The 18,922-nt window shown below is 44.6% G+C and overlaps 1 pseudogene; it reads right to left on the reverse strand.

The window, feature by feature from the left end:
* Positions 1-14,574: 14,574 nt before the first annotated feature.
* LOC141040952 (uncharacterized) lies at positions 14,575-15,863 on the reverse strand (annotated as a pseudogene).
* Positions 15,864-18,922: the final 3,059 nt, after the last annotated feature.

Here is an 18,922-nt window from a genome sequence, read left to right on the forward strand (position 1 = left end):
TCAGATTGCATATAACATGGCCGCACAGGAGGAAACAATTTAAAGCATAACGAAATTACATTACAAAACAAGCTTTGTCTTTATAATACAAGGCAAAGGACAACATGAATGTATTCATTCGAAAATAATGTCCTTCGAACATTGAGCTGCCACAAGTCGAGACCCGTCTATGACATCCGCAAAATATTTCTCGGGTGTGCGGTGCTTCTTGCCCTCCGGCGGCCCACTGGCAACTTCAACAGCATTCATCTTCGCCCACCACATCTTGCAGCGAGCAAAGGCCATACGGGCACCTTCAATACAGGCAGAGCGCTTGATGATGTCCAGCCGCGGACAGGCTTCCACTAGGCGCCTCACGAGTCCGAAGTAGCTGCCGGGCATAGCTTCGGCTGGCCATAGCCGGATTGTCAAATCCTTGATGGCTAGTTCGGCCACCCGGTGCAGCTCCACTAGCGCATGAACCAACAATCCTTCCAGGCATGAGTCGATGGCTTGTTGTGAAGACTGTGCTTTGGGCACAGGTCATTAGGCGTCGCCTCAAGATTAAAAGGCTTTGCACCGCCAAAGGGCGGCTTTCCATTACCACTACGGCACTGATTCTTGTACCCAGTGTTGGTGTTAGCTACTAATGTGGCAGGGCATAATGGCAACAACCAGGGTAACAGTGGTAAGCGCAGACATCCCGATGGCGGGTCAGATCCAGGGTCCTTTGTGTTATCAGAGTCTACATACTTAATGAGAGCCGCCATGAGCTCGCCCATGTCATTACAATAATGCTTAAGCCGTCCTAGCTTCTGCTTAAGGGAGGTGAAGTGATAGTTCTTCTCCAAGACCAGAACCGCCTGACCCACCGCGATACTGTCCGACGAGTGAATGATAGCAGAGACTCACCGGACCCAATGATGGGCCGACTCATCCTCACGCTGCACGTAGTTATCCAGATCGATAATCGTCAGAGGCTGCTTGCACGTCCCTTGAAAATTCTTGATGAAACGTGCCTTCCACTCTGCCCATGAGCTGGTGGAATTAGCAGGCAAACTTTTTAACCATGTATGGGCTAGCCCATCCAACATCATAGTAAAGTACTTGGCATAGACCGCATCATTGACATCCAACATCTCCATGGCTAACTCATAACTCTCAATCCAACCTTCAGGAGGGAGATCAATTGTATAATTAGGCACCTTACGAGGGCCCTTAAAGTCCTTGGGAAAATGCTCATTACGCAAGGCCGATACTAAACATGGCACTCCAACTGTCCTGGAAATCGTCCCAGCCCCTACTGAGGCCGTAGGGGTCATTCGAGGCTGCTGATAAGCCCCCAGCTAGGCCGCTGCTTCCGCCTCATGACAAGCTCTCACTTCATCCACAATCGCCTGAGCATTGACCAGTAGGTTATCATCATGGGGCGGGTTACCATCACGGGGTGGGTTACGATGACGTTCGCTGCTAGAAACTGTATGCGACTCAACACGCCAGCTGTATCTTCGACTTGGGCGAGGAGTTGAGTGGACACGATCATGACTGTGTGAGTAAGCCGCCTGCTATGCAACAGCCGTCTAAAGGAGCTCAATGGCGTTCCGAGTCTCTACCATAGCCGGTGACTCACCCTCGATTGGAATAGCCGCCAGCCGGGTTGCCGCTGCTAACATGTTGTCCGCTGGGTTAGAAAAGTGTCCTGACGGTGGCGTCAGAAAATGCTGCGATGGTGTCTGATTGGGGGCGGGTTAGGGCCCGGATCCTCCCTTTGCACCGTCTAAGGCTAACAAGGTTGAGCCGCCGCCCGGCTTCCAGGCACGTCTGGGTTTAATTGGGGGTTCACCAGGGCGTCCGGAGTACTTGGACCTACTCCAGGAATATTAAACAAACACCTTGGGTCAAGCGACGGTGGCAGGCGACTCTGATACCTTCTCTGGAATACTGCATTAGACGTATTCTGATCCAGACTCAAGCGAAAAGCCTCCACCCTTAGACGCTGTGACTCGGCATCCATCTAGGCCCATTCCGTTGCCATCCTTGCATTCTCTGCATTAAGATCCTCCTGGGCCTTGGCTACCTCATCTTGCACCTTTGCAAGATGTGCATTATGCTCTGCTTGATTTGTCGCTATAAGCTCTGTTGCTAACAAGGTTGTCAAAGTGCCCAAGAGATCTGACAAAACCTAAGCCAGCGGCCTAACTGAACTGCCAGCCCCAGCAGCGGTAGCCGCCGAACTAGACATCATAGCTGCAGTTGTTGATGAATTGAGAGCCGGCCCTGTGCCAGCCATGAAGAAAGCAGCCCGAAGCGGCGGCTCATAGGGGTCCGGAATACTGTCACCATCGGAATAGCCCCCAAGCCCACCATCTTGAAGCTAGTAGATCGACCCCGTCTCTCCGGTTGAGGACTCATCACCTGAGTAGACAAGAGTCTTTCCTCCAGATACAAAATCCTCCCAAAGATCCGTGCCATGCGCGAATTCGACAAAAACACGCTTCTGGCTGGGTTGAACCTTGGCGGGTTGCGCGCGTCGAGCCGGCTCGAGGATGTCGGTGCAGATGTCCGGCTCAGGCTCCGATCCGCCAATTTTGCCAATGAAGACGGGAATCCCGCCAAGGGGACCCAGTACCCGTACTCGATTGAGTCGGCCTCGGGGCCCCAGCCAGCATCGTCGATGTAGAGCCTGCCGCGGCGACTGTTGGTCATCCTGCCAACGGCGAATCCCTCGATCCCTGGGAAAGAGCCCCTCAAGAACTCGAAACCACCGTGCACTGGTCCCATGGTGGGCGCCAACTATCGTCGTTTTGTCACGGTAGATGCCCTTGTGAAAGGACTTTGGTGCGAGGCCATGGCTACGGTGATTAGCTTAAAGGGGTTGAGCGGGACGAGAGACATGAGGTTACCCAGGTTCAACCCCTCATTGACGAGGTAAAAGCCTACTTCATGCTTTGTGTTGTATTGATTGAGTATCGATTACATGGGAGAGGAATCGCTTAACCTAGCTCTCGATTGATTGTCACCTAAGTTTACCCGCCACAGGTTCTCGCCTTTATATACACAGGTAGAGGCCCTAGGCTTACAAGAGTCCAGGTCGGGTCATACAACATGACTGACCCTGGTTCTAAGTCACCTTGCCTTGCTAGGCAAGTCGCCGTTGGGCGGCTTACACCTCCGGGTCACGCTCCATCTCCGGATCTTGGGCCTTGAACTGGCCCGCGTCGTAAGCCGCCTCCAGGCCCTCAAGCATTGACTTCTTGGGCCTTCTTAACTTTATTACTGAGTCGCCAACAGTGTAACTCGGCCCCTCCTTGCCAGGTCGCATCATTGGGTTATATCCACAATAGTATTTTTATCCTTCGTCAACTTAAATTGATGACACATAATGGATTTGGCGTACTACTTATTCTTCTGCAAGGATTGAAGAGAGATATAGCGCCAACTTGAGGAACGTCTTGAACGAACCACCGGTAGGATTGGAAAGAACAAATGAAATGATACGATAATAACGGAAGAGGAATCTTTAGCGAACCATCGTAAGAATTTGAAAACGAACGAAAAAAAGAGCATGAATCACCGGGAAGAATTATAAAATGAACAAAGATACTTGAGGGAATTTAGATGAAAGAGAACGAAGAGTCATGGCTGACTAGAGAATACTTGAATGATTCACCAGAAGAATTAAGGGAACGAGAGCTGAAAGTTGAGAATGAAGAATTTTGAAATGATGGCATTTGGAGGAATAAAATGGAAAGAACTCATGAAATGCTTTGGACGGGTATGAAAAGAATTCTCACAATCGAAAATAATTATGAGTATGGCATGAAACTAGAACCAAGAATCTTCAAGAGAACATACCAAGATTTAGGAGAAATTCTTCTTCGATCTTGAATGCTGAGAATGAAGACGAGGAACACGAGACACTCCAGAAGAACGAAAATAGGAAAGGTTCAGCCAAAGACGAAAATAATCTGAAGCTACCTTGGAGGAGGCATATGACAGATGGAATCCATTCTTACGTCAAACTTTGAAATGTATTTGAGAATAACTCCGGGAAAAATTAGAAGAGTCGGGTAAGATACTGGAAAAGACCTGTGGGTTATGGGCCCACTCAAAAGAAATACCGTTGGTCAACTTTAAAGAGAGATTGCACCGGTTGAATTAAATGGCTTAAGTGAGGTAACCACCTCAAGATAGTTTGAACGGATCTAGAATGGAAACATGAATCTTCTGAGATATCTTCAGCACTTCAAAACAAAAGAATAGTGAGAGGTGAATGATTAAGAGGTGCACCGGCAATGAGAAAGAATTTGAAATGAGGAAAGAGATGTGATCAACACCGAAAGCTTGAATTGAATCCACCGGAGAAGAAAAGAGATGAAGAATGATAAACCTGAAACTTCCTTAGCATCTTCATGAGAATCACTAGGTAAGAAAACTAAAGGAAAAGGATGAAGAGACTTTGCATCAATAAAATGGATACTTTATTTAAGAAATTTGAGTCCTTGAAAAAATGGTTGGATGGTGAGAAAACAAAGGCAACTTGGGATGGATAAACCGGACAAATCCTCAGGCTCCTCAATGGCGCTCGTATGGAATAACTTGAAGAGAAGTGAACCGGTTGAAAAGGATTAACATGACAACCTCGATGATCAAGAAGGATCAACACTCCCATAGAAATATGAGAACACCACTTAAGAAAAGGAATGAAATCAACACTTGACTTTGAAGCAACTTGAATACCACAAATAAAACAAAACAAAGGATTTGACTTGGAAAATACAACACGAACGGCATCCACCCTGCTAGCCCAAGCTGCTGACCAGGAACCTATCCCTCGATCGAAGAAGAAACAGAAGAAGAACTCCAAAACAAGCAATCATCGCTCTCACGTCAAATCATCGCATTACCTGTACCTGCATCTGTTGTTGTAGTAATTTGTGATCCACAAGGACTCAGCAATCCCATTTCCATGGGTATCAAGACTAGCAAAGCTTAATGGGTATGGAATGGATAAGTGGTGAGGTTGCGGCAGCACAAAGCATTTTATGGTGGCTAACTTACGAGTACATGAGTAAGAAGAGCAACTACACATAACGGTCGCAAACTAGTAATGATCAATAAGTGATCCTGAACTACTTACGAATCAAACATAACCCCACCGTGTTCTCTTCTCGAACTCACTTGAAAAGAGATGGTCACAGTTACGCACACGGTTGGCATATTTTAATTCGGATCTGGTGTCATGTTCTCTACAACCGGATATTATAAATTTCCAATCTACCACATAACCGCGGGCACGACTCTCGAAAATATTTAACCCTATAGGGGTGTCCCAACTTAGTCCATCATAAACTCTCACGGTCAACGGAGGAAGAACCTCCATCGCGGGACAGCCCGATCAAGCTCGGAATCCCGGTGCACAAGACATTTCGACAATGGTAAAACAAGTTTAGCAAGACCCACCGATGTGTCGACAATACCAATAGGAGCCTGATATGTCTCCAACATATCTATAATTTTTTATTGTTCCATGCTATTATATTATCAATCTTGGATGTCTTACAATCATTTTATAGCAACTTTATATCATTTTTTGGGACTAACCTATTGACATAGTGCCTAGTGCTAGTTGTTGTTTTTTGCTTGTTTTTTACTTCGCAGAAAATCAATACCAAACAGAGTCCAAATGCAGTCAAACTTTTTGGAGAATTTTTCTGGTCCAGAAGACACAGGATTGGGCAAAAGAAGTACAGGAGGGGTGCCCCGAGGGGGCATAACCCACCTAGGCACGCATAGGGGCCCAGGCGCGCCCTGGTGGGTTGTGCCCACCTTGGTGGCCTTATGCACCGCCTCTTTGCTCTATAAATACCCCCCAAAAACCCTAGGGGAGTCAAAGAAACACAATTCCAGCAGCCGCAAGTTCCAGAAACCACAGACCCAATCTAGACACCATCACAGAGGGGTCCGTCATCCTCATTGGTGCCTTTCCGATGATGCGTGAGTTGTTCATTGTAGACCTATGGGTCCGTAGTTAGCAGCTAGATGGCTTCCTCTCTCTCTTTTGATTCTCAATACAATGGTCTCTTGGAGATCTATTTGACGTAACTCTTTTTGCGGTGTGTTTGTTGGGATCCGATGAACTTTGAGTTTATGATCAGATCTATTTTATCCATGAAAGTTATTTCAGTTTTGATCTCTTATATGCATGCTTGCTTATAGCCTCGTATTTCTTCTTCAAATCTTTGGTTTAGTTAGGTCGACTAGATCGATTTTTCTTGCAATGGGAAGAGGTGCTTTGTGATGGATTCGATCCTACGGTGCTCAATCCGAGTAATAGAAGGGGAAATGACACGTATGTATCGTTATTATTAAGGATAACAAGATGGGGTCTATTCCTACATGAATAGATCTTGTCTACATCATGTCATCGTTCTTATTGCATTGCTCCGTTTCTCCATGAACTTAATACACTAGATGCATGTTGGACAACGGTCGATGCGCTGAGTAATAGTAGTAGATGTAGGCAGGTGTCGGTTTACTAATCTTGGACGTGATGCCTATATAATAATCATTGCCTGGATATTGTCATAATTATTTGAAGTTCTATCCATTTCCCAACAGTAATTTGTTTACCCGACGTATGGTATTTTTCTCGAGAGAAGCCACTAGTGAAATCTATGGCCCCCGGGTCTCTTCTATATCATATTTGCCTTCGAGATCTATTTTTATTTGCTTTTATTTTCAGATATTTTAATCCAAAAACCCCAAAACACCTTGCTGCACTTTTTTATTATTTATTTTATCTCGCGTTCCCGCTAGATCTATTTATCCAATCTACTACAATTTTGGGAGGGATTGACAACCCCTCCTTTACGTCGGGTTGCAAGTATTTGTTCTTTCTGTGTAGATACCGTTCATGTAGTGTTGCGTGGTTCTCCTACTGGTTCGATAACCTTCTTCTCATCACTAAGGGAAATACCTACCATAGTTGTTTTGCATCATCCCTTCCTCTTTGGGGAAATACCGACGTAGTTCAAGCCGCATCAGAAAGAGTTTCTGGCGCCGTTGCCGGGGAGACATCATCAACATCTACCAAGTTCCTAATCACAAATCTCATCTCCTTGCAATTTACATTATTTGCCATTTGCCTCTCGTTTTCATCTCCCCCACTTCACAAAAATTTGCCATTTTATTTGCCCTCTTTTTCGTTCGCCGTTTTCTTGTCAGATATGTTTTTGTGTGCAATCTTGTTTAGTCTTGATGCCTCATAGAAAATATTATGATGTTCCTTACCCCAATATTTTGCTTGAAATTGAGAAAAGTACTAAGGAATATATGACTACACAATTTGAGCACAATAAATATTTTACCGAGGAACTTAAGGAACACTATGTTGTGTTGGAAGCTATAACAAAACAACTTGATGACATTAGTAGAGAAGTTCGTAATCTCCAATCTAAGTATGCTTTTGCTGAAAGTTTGCTGGGTAAAATATCTGATGCACAAGCTACCCTAGTAAATCAAATGGCCGCTAAACCAATCTCGCTAGAAGATAAAAATGATGAAGATCTTAGAATGATTGGTGTTTCTTCTATTGATTCCTTGTTTAGTAAAATTAAGATTGATGATAAAGGGAGTGAAAAAGAGTCAACTTTAGTTAGAAGGCATCCCGATAAGTTGGAGGGTGAAAATCTTGTTGAGAAAATTGATAAAAGTGGGTTTGGAGAGGTCAAAACTTTAACTAGTGATGTGCCCACTCTTTTGGATTACAAAGACTTTAATTATGATAATTGCTCTTTGATTGATTGTATTTCTTTGTTGCAATCCATGATAAATTCACCCCATGCTTATGAACAAAATAAAGCTTTTACTAAACATATTGTTGATGCTATCATGAAAGCTTTGGAAGAAAAGTTGGAATCAGAGATTTCAATTCCTAGAAAATTACATGATGAAGGGAACCTACTATCAAAGTCAAGATTAAAAATTATGAGTGTTTTGCTTTATGTGACTTGGGTGCTAGTGTTTCTACAATTTCGAAATCTCTATGTGATGTGCTTGGTCTTACCGATATTGTAGCATGTTCTTTAAATTGCACTTGGCGGATTCTACTATTAAAAAGCCTATGGGAAGAATTAATGATGTTCTTATTCTTGAAAATAGGAATTATGTGCCCATAGATTTTATCGTTCTTGATATTGATTGCAATCCGCCTTGTCCTATTATACTTGGTAGATCATTTTTACGCACTATTGGTGTCCTGATTGATATGAAAGAAGGCAATATTAAATTTCAATTTCCACTAAGGAAGGGTATGGAACACTTATCTAGAACAAGAATTAATTCACCTTATGAATCAATCATGAGGGCATCTTATGGATCTAGAACCAAAGATGACAATACTTAGATCTTTGCATTATGCTTAGTTAGGGCCCTAAAACGATAGCGCTTGTTGGGAGGCAACCCAATGAATAAAATTTATTTTTGCCTTTTTCTTTCTATTCTTGAGTGTTTGCACAATTATGCTACTGTTATGATTGTGATTTGTATGTTTTAATTAGCGTTTGTGCCAAGCAAAGCCCTTGGGATCATGTTGGGTGATAATTGATTTGATCTTGTTGGAAAACAAAAACTTTTGCGTCCAGTAAAATAATTTCCAAAAATCATAGAAGCATGATAAAATTCTGAATTTTTTACGCAAGATTGATATACACATTTCCCACGTTTTCCTAATTTTTTTACAATTTTTGTTGTTACATAAGTTTTCGAAGTTTTCAGATTGCTACAGACTGTTCTGTTTTTGACAGATTCTGTTTTCTTTTCATTGTGTGCTTATTTTGATGAATCTATGGACTCTATCGAGGGGTATGAGCCATAGCAATGTTGCAATACAGTATATATAATGCAAAAATAAAATATGAATGGGTTTGCAACAGTACTTATAGTAGTGATTTGCTTTGTTATACTAACGGATCTCACGAAGGTTTTGTTGATTTTTGTGTGATTGAAGTTTTCAAGTTTTGTGTGAGATCACGATGGATGAAGGAATAAGGAGTAAGAAGAGCCTAAGATTTGGGATGCCCCACGGCATCCCAAGCTATTATCTAAAAGAGAAGCAAGCAACTAAGCTTGGGGATGCCCGAGTGGCATCCCGTCTTTCTTCTAACGACCATCGGTATTTTACTTGGAACTATGTTTTTATTCGTCACATATCATGAGTTTTGCTTGGAGCGTCTTGTACGATATGAGTCTTTGCTTGTTTTGCTTTTTATTTTGTGTCATCTATCCTTGCTGGACACACCTATTTGAGAGAGCCAAAATTATGTTATGACTTGTTAGAATTGCTCTCTATGCTTGACTTCAATCTTTTTGAGCTATGGAATTATTCTAGTGCTTCACTTATATCTTTTTGAGCACGGTGGGCTTTATTATTTTTGAAGAAATTCTCTCATGCTTGAATTAGATTTATTTGGGAGTTAGTGAATTTTTTAAGAAATTCTCTCATGCGTCACTTATATTATTTTGAGAGAAGAAACTTTTTATGCTCATGTTTCCTCTTTGGGCAGGCGGGCGCCAGCGGGCGCAGAGGAGGCAGTTTCCTCTTTGGTGCTAAGGAGGCAAGGACAGCGTGGGTTCTCGAGGACTCTGGCAAAGGTTTCCATTCCGGTGCAACGAGACCAAGACCGCCAGCACGGCAGGATGGATGTCATTGCCGAGCCCACCGTTGCGTCATGACCAGAAGCTTTGCAGTCGAAGACCACCTTTTGTTAGGATAAGATGTACTACTTGTCCCCTTTCAAATTGGCCACCATGGGATCCCTTCCCGCCTACGTTTTGGGAGAAGAGGACTGAGGCCATTATAAATATAGGTTAGCCACCACCGTAGAGGGGGTCGACTCATTCCTCACCCCTGGACCTCGCGAGGTTGTTCATCCCTTGTACTAGTTCATCCTTAGCCCCTCGTCAGGCCAATCCACCACAGAGCAGGAGTAGGGTCTTACACCGCAAGGTGGCCCTAACCTGGGTAAACTGCCGTGTTCGTCTTCTTCCTTGCTCATGAGAATCGGGCTAGGCTCTGGGGCGACGAGCTGGAACGCTGGATAGGTTGAGTTCTTCGCACACGCCCCAGATTTTGAACCTTTCTTGGGTCTGCGGAGCCCTGAATCTGACTTTTGGGGTGCCTGGTAGGGGCGTGTCGAAGTCCTTTTTCCATCGTTCGTTTCCCCTCCGTTTCGCCGCTACCATGGCCGACGCTCGCCGTGTCTGCGCCGAGCGCCGGGCCGCTCGTGTCGCCCAGACGGCACACGTGGGAAATGGCCCTCCTCGCCGCTCCACCTCCCCCGTGGCTAATGCCGCCACTGACCCCCCTGCTCGCGAGCAGCAGGATTCATCACTGCCACCTTCCGTGCGGCGTGATGGCCGCACCATGACTCCATCACCCACTCCGGCCACGGCATTGTCCTCCCATGCTCGCCGTGGGCTGGCGAACGCGCAGGCTGCGCTGCTCATGGCGCGTAAGCTCCTGCGTTACCACCCCGCCAACGCCCTCTATGACGACTGGCTCGGCCGCATCGCTGAGCTCAACGCCGCAGGCGAGGCTCCTGCGCTGTCCCACTCGCTGCCTCCCCCACCATCCCTGGCGGGTGACGTGGCTCACGGCGTGCCTCCTCCTCCTCGGCGCAAGCTGACCCGGAGCCCAGGCGTGACACGCCCCCGCGCAACCCACTGCACGGGGCGCCAGCAAGAGATGAAGCAAGCTGCCAGGTGGTGCAGAGGTCACAGGCCGATGCGCGCGTGCTCCCAGCACCTCAGCGCCAGCACCAAGACCTTGCGTCGTCAGAGCCTGTGGCGCGTGGGTGCCGGGACCGAGCTCCCGCAGTGCGCGCCGTGCCTGTGAGCGCGGTGGCCTGCAATGCCTTCACCCCGGAGCTGCGCCGTGTCGTGTGGCCCGGCAAGTTCAAGCCAGATCTGCCTCCATGCTATGATGGCACCCCGACCATGCAGAGTTCCTCTAACTTTACGCGCTGAGCATCGAAGCGGCGAGTGGTGCTGAGAAGGTTATGGCTAACTGGTTCCCCATGGCCCTCAAGGATGGCGCGCGCTCCTGGTTCCTGAACCTCCTAGAGGGGTCGATCTCCTCCCAGGACGAGCTTCGCGAGTGCTTCATCGCCAACTTCTAGGGCACTCGCGACCACACTCCTGCAGTAATCGACCTGCGGCGCATGAAGCAGCAGCTAGGCGAAAGTTTACACAAATACATCCAGCGCTTTATGAGTGTTCGCCTCAAGATCCCAAAGACGTCAGACGAGGCCATCATCTCGGCGTCCACGAATGGTGTCCCGGACATCAAGATGAAGGACGAGCTCGCCATCCACGAGGACCTATGTTCGGCCCTGGAGATGTTCAACCTGGTGGAGAAATGCGCAAGGGCTGAAGAAGGCCGCCTCTCCCTCCTTGACCTCCCGGAGCCCGATCCTTAAGACAAGAAGACCAAGGCCAAAGAAGCAAAGCATAAGGGCCCCACCATGTAGGCTGCAGAACCCGAGATGAAGCATGGCCATGACCACGATGAGCCTCCCAGGGGCAACCGCCCATTCTGTGTCTTCCACAACGTCCACAGCCACAATACCAACGACTGCCAGGAGCTCATGGCAATTCGGGACGGGCGCCTTGGCCGCCGCCCCGAGCGCAGTGACCGCGGCTACGGCCGTGGAGGAGGCGACGGTTGATAGAAGCGAAGGTGTACAGATGTTTCGATGAGATGGTGACTATCATTTTCTATGGGAGTCGACCTCGACGATCCGACTACGAACGTGCGAGACGTACCGCCTTAGCAATCGCTAAACCAACATTTGAGGGGTTATTGACCACACCGGAGCATGATCAACCTGACCACGAGGGTCCGTTTCCTATGAGCAAACAAAGAACAAGCAAGAAATTGAGATTGCAATCTGGATATTGCAAATATAAGAGGAAAGCTTTATTAATGAAGGTGGGGTTCTGTGCTGCCTTTGTCTGGTCGTTGAACACAAACAAAGTACGCGAAGTTGCAGCTATGGCGAACTTTTAATCTAAACAAAACCCAAAGTCTAAATGACACCCTAAGGGCTGTATATATGGAGGAAGAGGGGGGAATTTCGTGACCCTTGGAAGAGGGGTCCGGAACCAACCCTATCTCTTGTTTCCCCACACATACGGACTCTAAAACAGCCTATCCTTATGTATTTCAAAATTACATGGGCCAGGCCCAAAAATAAGGTGGTGCAGCACCTATAATAGCATCTGGATGAAATTTATGAAGTGGCATCTTGTATATTTCGTCCAAGGCTTCATGCACTCATTATGGTGGCTTCAAAGTCCTGAAATCATCACTTGTAACTTCGATCTTGTTCCCATTGCGCATGCCATCATCTCCATGCTTGATCTTCCTCCAATGTTCATCCCTCTTGTCCAAGCTAGGCCCTTCATTTGTAAGCAAGACAAATGTATCCAATTTAGGCAGCATCATATTCTCATGAACATTAGAATCATTACCAAGAAATGAAAGTACCTGATAATTTAATTGGCGTGCGCGAGCTCTAGTAATTGGTCCAGTATGTATAGCAGTAGGGGCTGTGGGTGTAACAATGGTATTGATGTCCTCATCATCCTCCCCTTCTTGAAATGAAGTCGTCCTCGACGGAAGCTCATCTTCCTCACCCAAATAAGGCTTCAAATTTGCAATGTCAAAAGTGGGACAAACCCCAAAATCTGCAGGCAGCTCAAGTTTATATGCATTATCATTTATTTTCTCTAACACCTTAAAAGGACCATCAGCACATGGCATTAGCTTTGATTTGCGCAAATCCGGAAATCTATCCTTACGCAAATGTAACCAAACAAGATCTCCAGGTGCAAACACAACACGTTTTCTACCATTATCTCCAGCAAGTTTATATTTAGCATTCATACGCTAAATGTTCCCCTTAGTTATCTCATGCATTTTTAAGATCAATTCAGCATGTTGTTTAGCATCAAAATTGACCTTCTCTGAAGATGGAAGAGGCAACAAATCAATGGGTGCACGAGGAAGGAAACCATACACAATCTCAAAAGGGCACATCTTAGTAGTAGAATGCAATTAACGATTATAAGCAAATTCAATATGAGGCAAGCATTCTTCCCACATTTTCTTATTATTCTTCAAAACAGCCCTAAGCATAGTAGACAATCTTCTATTGACTACTTCAGTTTGTCCATCAGTTTGGGGTTGACAAGTAGTGCTAAAAAGTAGTTTAGTGCCCAACTTAGCCCATAAACATCTCCAAAAGTGGCTAAGAAATTTAGTATCACGATCTGAAACAATAGTATTTGGACACCATGCAAGCCAATAATTTCACGACAGAACAAATCAGCAACATTAACAACATCATAGCTTTTATGACATGGTATAAAGTGTACCATTTTCGAGAATCTTTCCACGAGAACAAATAGGTTATCCCTCCCGTTCTTTGTTTGAGGTAAACCTAAAAAAAAGTCCATAGATATATCCTCCCAAGGAACACTAGGTACAGGCAAAGTCATATATAAACCATGAGGATTGAGTCGTGACTTAGCTTTTTGACATGTAGTGCCGCGAGCAACAGAACGCTCAACATCCCGTCTCATCTTTGGCCAAAAGAAATGTGTAGCAAGTATATCCTCCGTCTTCTTCACGCAAAAGTGTCCCATTAGTCCTCCTCCATGCGCCTCCTGCAACAACAAAAGAAGAACGGAGCTAGCTGGAATGCATAGCTTGTTAGCACGAAACACAAATCCATCACTAACGACGAACATGTTCCATGTTCGTCCTTCTTTACAATTCTACATTACATCTCTAAAATCAGCATCATGCACATATTGATCTTTGATGGTCTCCAAACCAAATATTTTAAAGTCAAGTTGTGAAAGCATAGTATAACGACGAGACAATGCATCAACAATAACATTTTCTTTACCCTTCTTGTGTTTAATGACATAAGGGAAAATCTCAATGAATTCAACCCATTTAGCATGTCTACGGTTCGGTTTTGCTTGACTTTTAATGTGTTTCGAAGATTCATGATCAGAATGTATAACAAATTCTTTAGGCCATAAATAGTGTTGCCATGTTTCTAAGGTCCGAACAAGAGCATATAATTATTTATCATAAGTAGAATAGTTCAGACTAGGCCCACTCAATTTTTCAAAAAAGTATGCAACAGGTTTGCCATCTTGTAATAACACACCTCGTAATCCAATTCCACTAGCATCACATTCAAGCTCAAAAGTCTTATTAAAATTAGCAAGTTGGAGTAAAGGAGCATGTGTCAACTTATCTTTCAACACCGTAAAACTTCAAAGTAAACTACCACAAATCGTCCAATGAAAGCACGTAAAACTTCGTTCGTTAGTATCATGAAAGTACTAGGTGCATTAGTTAACCCAAAAGGCATGACTAACCACTCATATAATCCAAACTTAGTTTTAAATGTTGTTTTCCATTCATCTCCCAATTTCATATGAATTTGATGGTATCCACTAGGTAAATCCACTTTGGAGAATATTGTAGAGCCACTCAACTCATCAAGCATACATCTAGCCTAGGAATAGGATGACGATAACGAATAGTAATATTATTAATGCCTCTACAATCAACACACATACGCAATGTACCATCCTTTTTCGGCACTAGTATGATAGGAATAGCACAAGGACTAAGAGATTCGCGTATATAACCTTGGTCAAGCAGCTCCTGTACTTCACGCATAATCTCCTTCGTCTCCTCTGGATTGGTACGGAATGGTGCACGGTTGGGTAGCGATGCACCGGGAATTAAGTCAATTTGATGCTCAATCCCTCGAATAGGTGGTAATCCCGGTGGCACGTCTTGTGGAAAGACGTCAGCGAACTCCTGCAAAATGTTAGTGACAACAGGAGGCAAAGAGGAAGGCATGTCCTCGAATGAAAATAATGCCTCTTTGCACACAAAAGCATAGCAAACAGATTTGCTGAAATCTAGCTCATCAATATCAGCTTTTGTGGCAAGTAAACATGCACTTTTCAATTTAATTTCAGAAGCAACACTCGATGGTTTATTATTAGGTTTCATTTGTTGCTCAAATTCTTTTGCCACAATCTGATTTTCACTCTTATTTTTTCTCCTGTTTTGCTTTATTAGCTCTATTAATATCATCTTTCAAAATGGAATTAGGAGTCATAGGAAGCAAAGTAATATGTTTATCCTGATGAACAAGAGTATACTGATTGTTTCTACCATGGTGTACAGAATTTTTATCAAATTGCCATGGTCTACCAAGTAATAAGGAACATGCTTGCATGGGTACCACATCACAATCAACATAATCAGCATATGTAGAGATACTAAAATGCACACGAATAGTTCGTGGTACCTTAACCTTGCCGCTGTTGTTGAACCATTGGATGTAGTATGGATGTGGATGTGGTCTTGTGGTGAGAGATAGCTTCTCCACCATCTCCTTGCTAGCCAAATTATTGCAGCTCCCTCCATCTATGATGACGCGAACAGAACATTCCTTCACAACACCCTTTGTATGGAACAAATTGTGCATCTGATTTTGTTCAGCTTGCGTGACCTACACACTCAAAGCACGTTGAGCAACTAAACTTTCATACATGTCAGCGTCGTCAGCAGCCATGAATTGCGTCTCATGATCAGAATCATCTCCACCGTGTTCTTCACTTGTAATAAGAGCCAAAGTCTCCTCATCATAGTCACTAGCGGACTCATACCCACCATCTTCAGTAGTAATCATCACACGCTTAGATGGGCATTCTCTCGAATAATGACCTCCATCGTTGCAACGACGACAAATAATATCATGTGTTTGCCCTGTTGATGCCATGGATAAAGAAGAGCTCTGTGCAGGCCCAGAAGGTGTGCTCTTGGCAGATAGTGGTGGTTGTGCCTGCTTTCTTGTATCACGATAAGAGTTGGCGGATGAAGTAGGCGGTACGGTAGTAGGACGTGTGGAAGTAGAGGATGTACGTGGTGTCCATGATGAAGATCGACCTGCAGAAAAATTAGTTCGCGCCAATGCCTGTCGATCCTGCACTTCACGTTCAGCTTTGCAAGCAAGATGGAATAAACGAGTGATATTATTATACTCCTTATACTCTAGAATGGTTTGAATATCTCTATTTAATCCATCCATAAAAGGTGCAAGCATAACTTTATTATCCTCAACAATACCAATCATGCCAGTTTGTAATTCCTGATAATATTCTTCTACAGAATTTTTTCCTTGTCTTAAGCGCTACAATTTTTGAAGTAATTCACGTTGATAATATGGTGGAACCCAACAAGTACGCATAGCAGTTTTCAAAGCAGCCCAAGTAGCTGGAATAGGATATAATCTACAATGTTCAGACCACCATACACATGCAAAACTAGTGAAAGCACAAACAGCAGCAGCCCATCTCTCCTGCGGATATTGTAAACATGTAAAATGTTGTTCAGTTTCTAACTCCCAAGTAAGACATATATCAGGAACATACCTTCCCTCAAATGGTGGAATATTCAATTTTAGTTTAGGAATATGGTCATGATCTCGTACCTGAGGTGGTGGTGCAAGCCTACCATTGCGATTATTTGCATGTGGACGACCTGGTGGTGGTGCTGGTGGTTGCACGTAGTTCTGATTTTGATCAAACTCATCCTCATAATCGCCCATGTAATCGTCCTCCTCCGCAGCAGCAGGATCCACAGAAACATCAACAACAGTAGCAGCGACACTAGAAGTTTGGCCATGCTCAAGAGGAACACGTCTCGCTCGGCGGAGGGCTGTTTCGCGACGTGGAGGTGGTTGTTGTTGTTGTTGTTCCAATGGTGCAGGAGAGGCCACTGATGGTTGTGGTAGACGCGCGAGTACAACAAACTTGGCGTCCAACTTGGTGTCAATTCTCTTCTCAATGTCATCAATCCTCTGCAATGCCTTTCCAAAGCTGGCCATCACGTCTTCCACCTATTGACCTAACATTTGCTGAAATTTATCATGAACTCTTTCTTCGCCATGTTCTCCCAATCAATCTCGTCGGCTTGTGATCCTGCCATGGTTAGCAGCAATAGAAACACACAAGAATATGATCCTACAGACTACTAGAAAGTGGCAGTGGTGGAGTGTCACAAATCCATCAAGCAAATCTCAATGTCTTACCAGTTCTTACCCAGCAGCAGGTGGTGATCGGCAACCGTTGTAGTTCTTACCCAGGGAGAGTCAAACGCATGACGTAGATGTATGTGGAGCTAGGATGGCTTATAATATCGTAGCAAAAAGATCAGCAATAATCAATTCAGAGATGCAAAGTTGAATAAACGCTCAACGACGGTACGGTGCTTGTCCTAGGCTAGACCATACTAGAGACGCGAGCCTAGAGCACTAACAAAATCACGGCGCGACACTTAAACAAGGGAAAAGCACACTCTGGAAAAAATTGCGCTCTTTTTTTTGCAAAAAATCACTATAATGGCGAGTGTCTCAAAACTCTTCGCAAGTCAAAATAACAGGATGGGCACGAAATTTTTTGACTAATTTTTTCGGAAATCGGGGCAGCGACGATGAAAAAGTGCGACAGAAAATCATGATGGCGAGTGTCTCAAAATGCTCCTTGGGACCTAAAAACAGGATAGGGAAAAAATATTTTCGGTCGCCGAAATTTTGGCCTAAAAACTGCCCGGGGGTCTCCAAACTCTTTTTGTTCGAAACCTACTCAGGCAAGGAAACATGAATTGGAAAATAGATGGATCTTGAAAACAAACCTAATATGAAAAGAACTCGGATTGGTGGTAGGATATAGCAGCGGTGGTGGTATATGGTAGTGGTGGTGGTATATGGATACGGAGCGGTGGTGGTATATGGATACGGATCGGTGGTGGTATATGGTAGTGGTGGTGGTATATGGATACGGATCGGTGGTGGTATATGGATTCAGAGCGATGGCGGATAAGCGGTGATGGTAGATGGCAGGGGCGATGATGATGGTACAGCGGCGGCATGACAACTTATGACCAGAACTCGAAACTCTAAAAGACTAGACGTTAAGACCAGCAACTTGACAGGACGATGCAGCCGCAAATTCAACAAAGCAAAATACTGAAAAGACTATGCAAAGGCTCAGACTGGTTCGGATATGATGAGCCAACCCTAATTTTTTAGTGTGGCTTTTTCATGGACTGTAGGTATGAAGAACAAACTCAATCTAAACTACGGAAAACTGTAAAATCTCACCGAGCAACCTGGAAATCTGATACCACTTGATAGAAGCGAAGGTGTCCCGATGTTTTGATGAGATGGTAACTATCGTTTTCTGTGGGAGTCGACCTTGATGATCCGACTACGAACATGCGAGACGTCGCGCCTTAGCAATCGCTAAACCAACTTCCGAGTGGTTATTGACCACACCGGAGCACGATCAACCTGACCACGAGGGTCTGTTTCCTGCGAGCAAACGAAGAACAAGCAAGAAACTGAGATTACAATCTGGATATTGCGAATATAAGAGGAAAGCTTTATTAATGAAGATGGGTTTCTGTGACGCCTTTGTCTGGTCGTTGAACACAAACGAAGTACGCGAAGTTGTAGCTATAGTGAACTTTTAATCTAAACAAAACCCAAAGTCTAAACAACGCCCTAAGGGCTGTATATATGGAGGAAGAGGGGGGAATTTCGTGACCCTTGGAAGAGGGGTCCGAAACCAACCCTATCTCTTGTTTCCCCACACATACAGACTCTAAAACAACATATACTTATGTATTTCGAAATTACATGGGCCTGGCCCAAAAATAAGGTGATGCAGCACCTATAATAGCCTCTGGACGAAATTTATGAAGTGGCATCTTGTATATTTCGTCCAAGGCTTCATGCACTCATTATCGTGGCTTCAAAGTCCTGAAATCATCACTTGT

This window comes from Aegilops tauschii, chromosome 2 (assembly GCF_002575655.3).
Source record: "Aegilops tauschii subsp. strangulata cultivar AL8/78 chromosome 2, Aet v6.0, whole genome shotgun sequence".
Lineage (NCBI taxonomy): Eukaryota > Viridiplantae > Streptophyta > Magnoliopsida > Poales > Poaceae > Aegilops > Aegilops tauschii.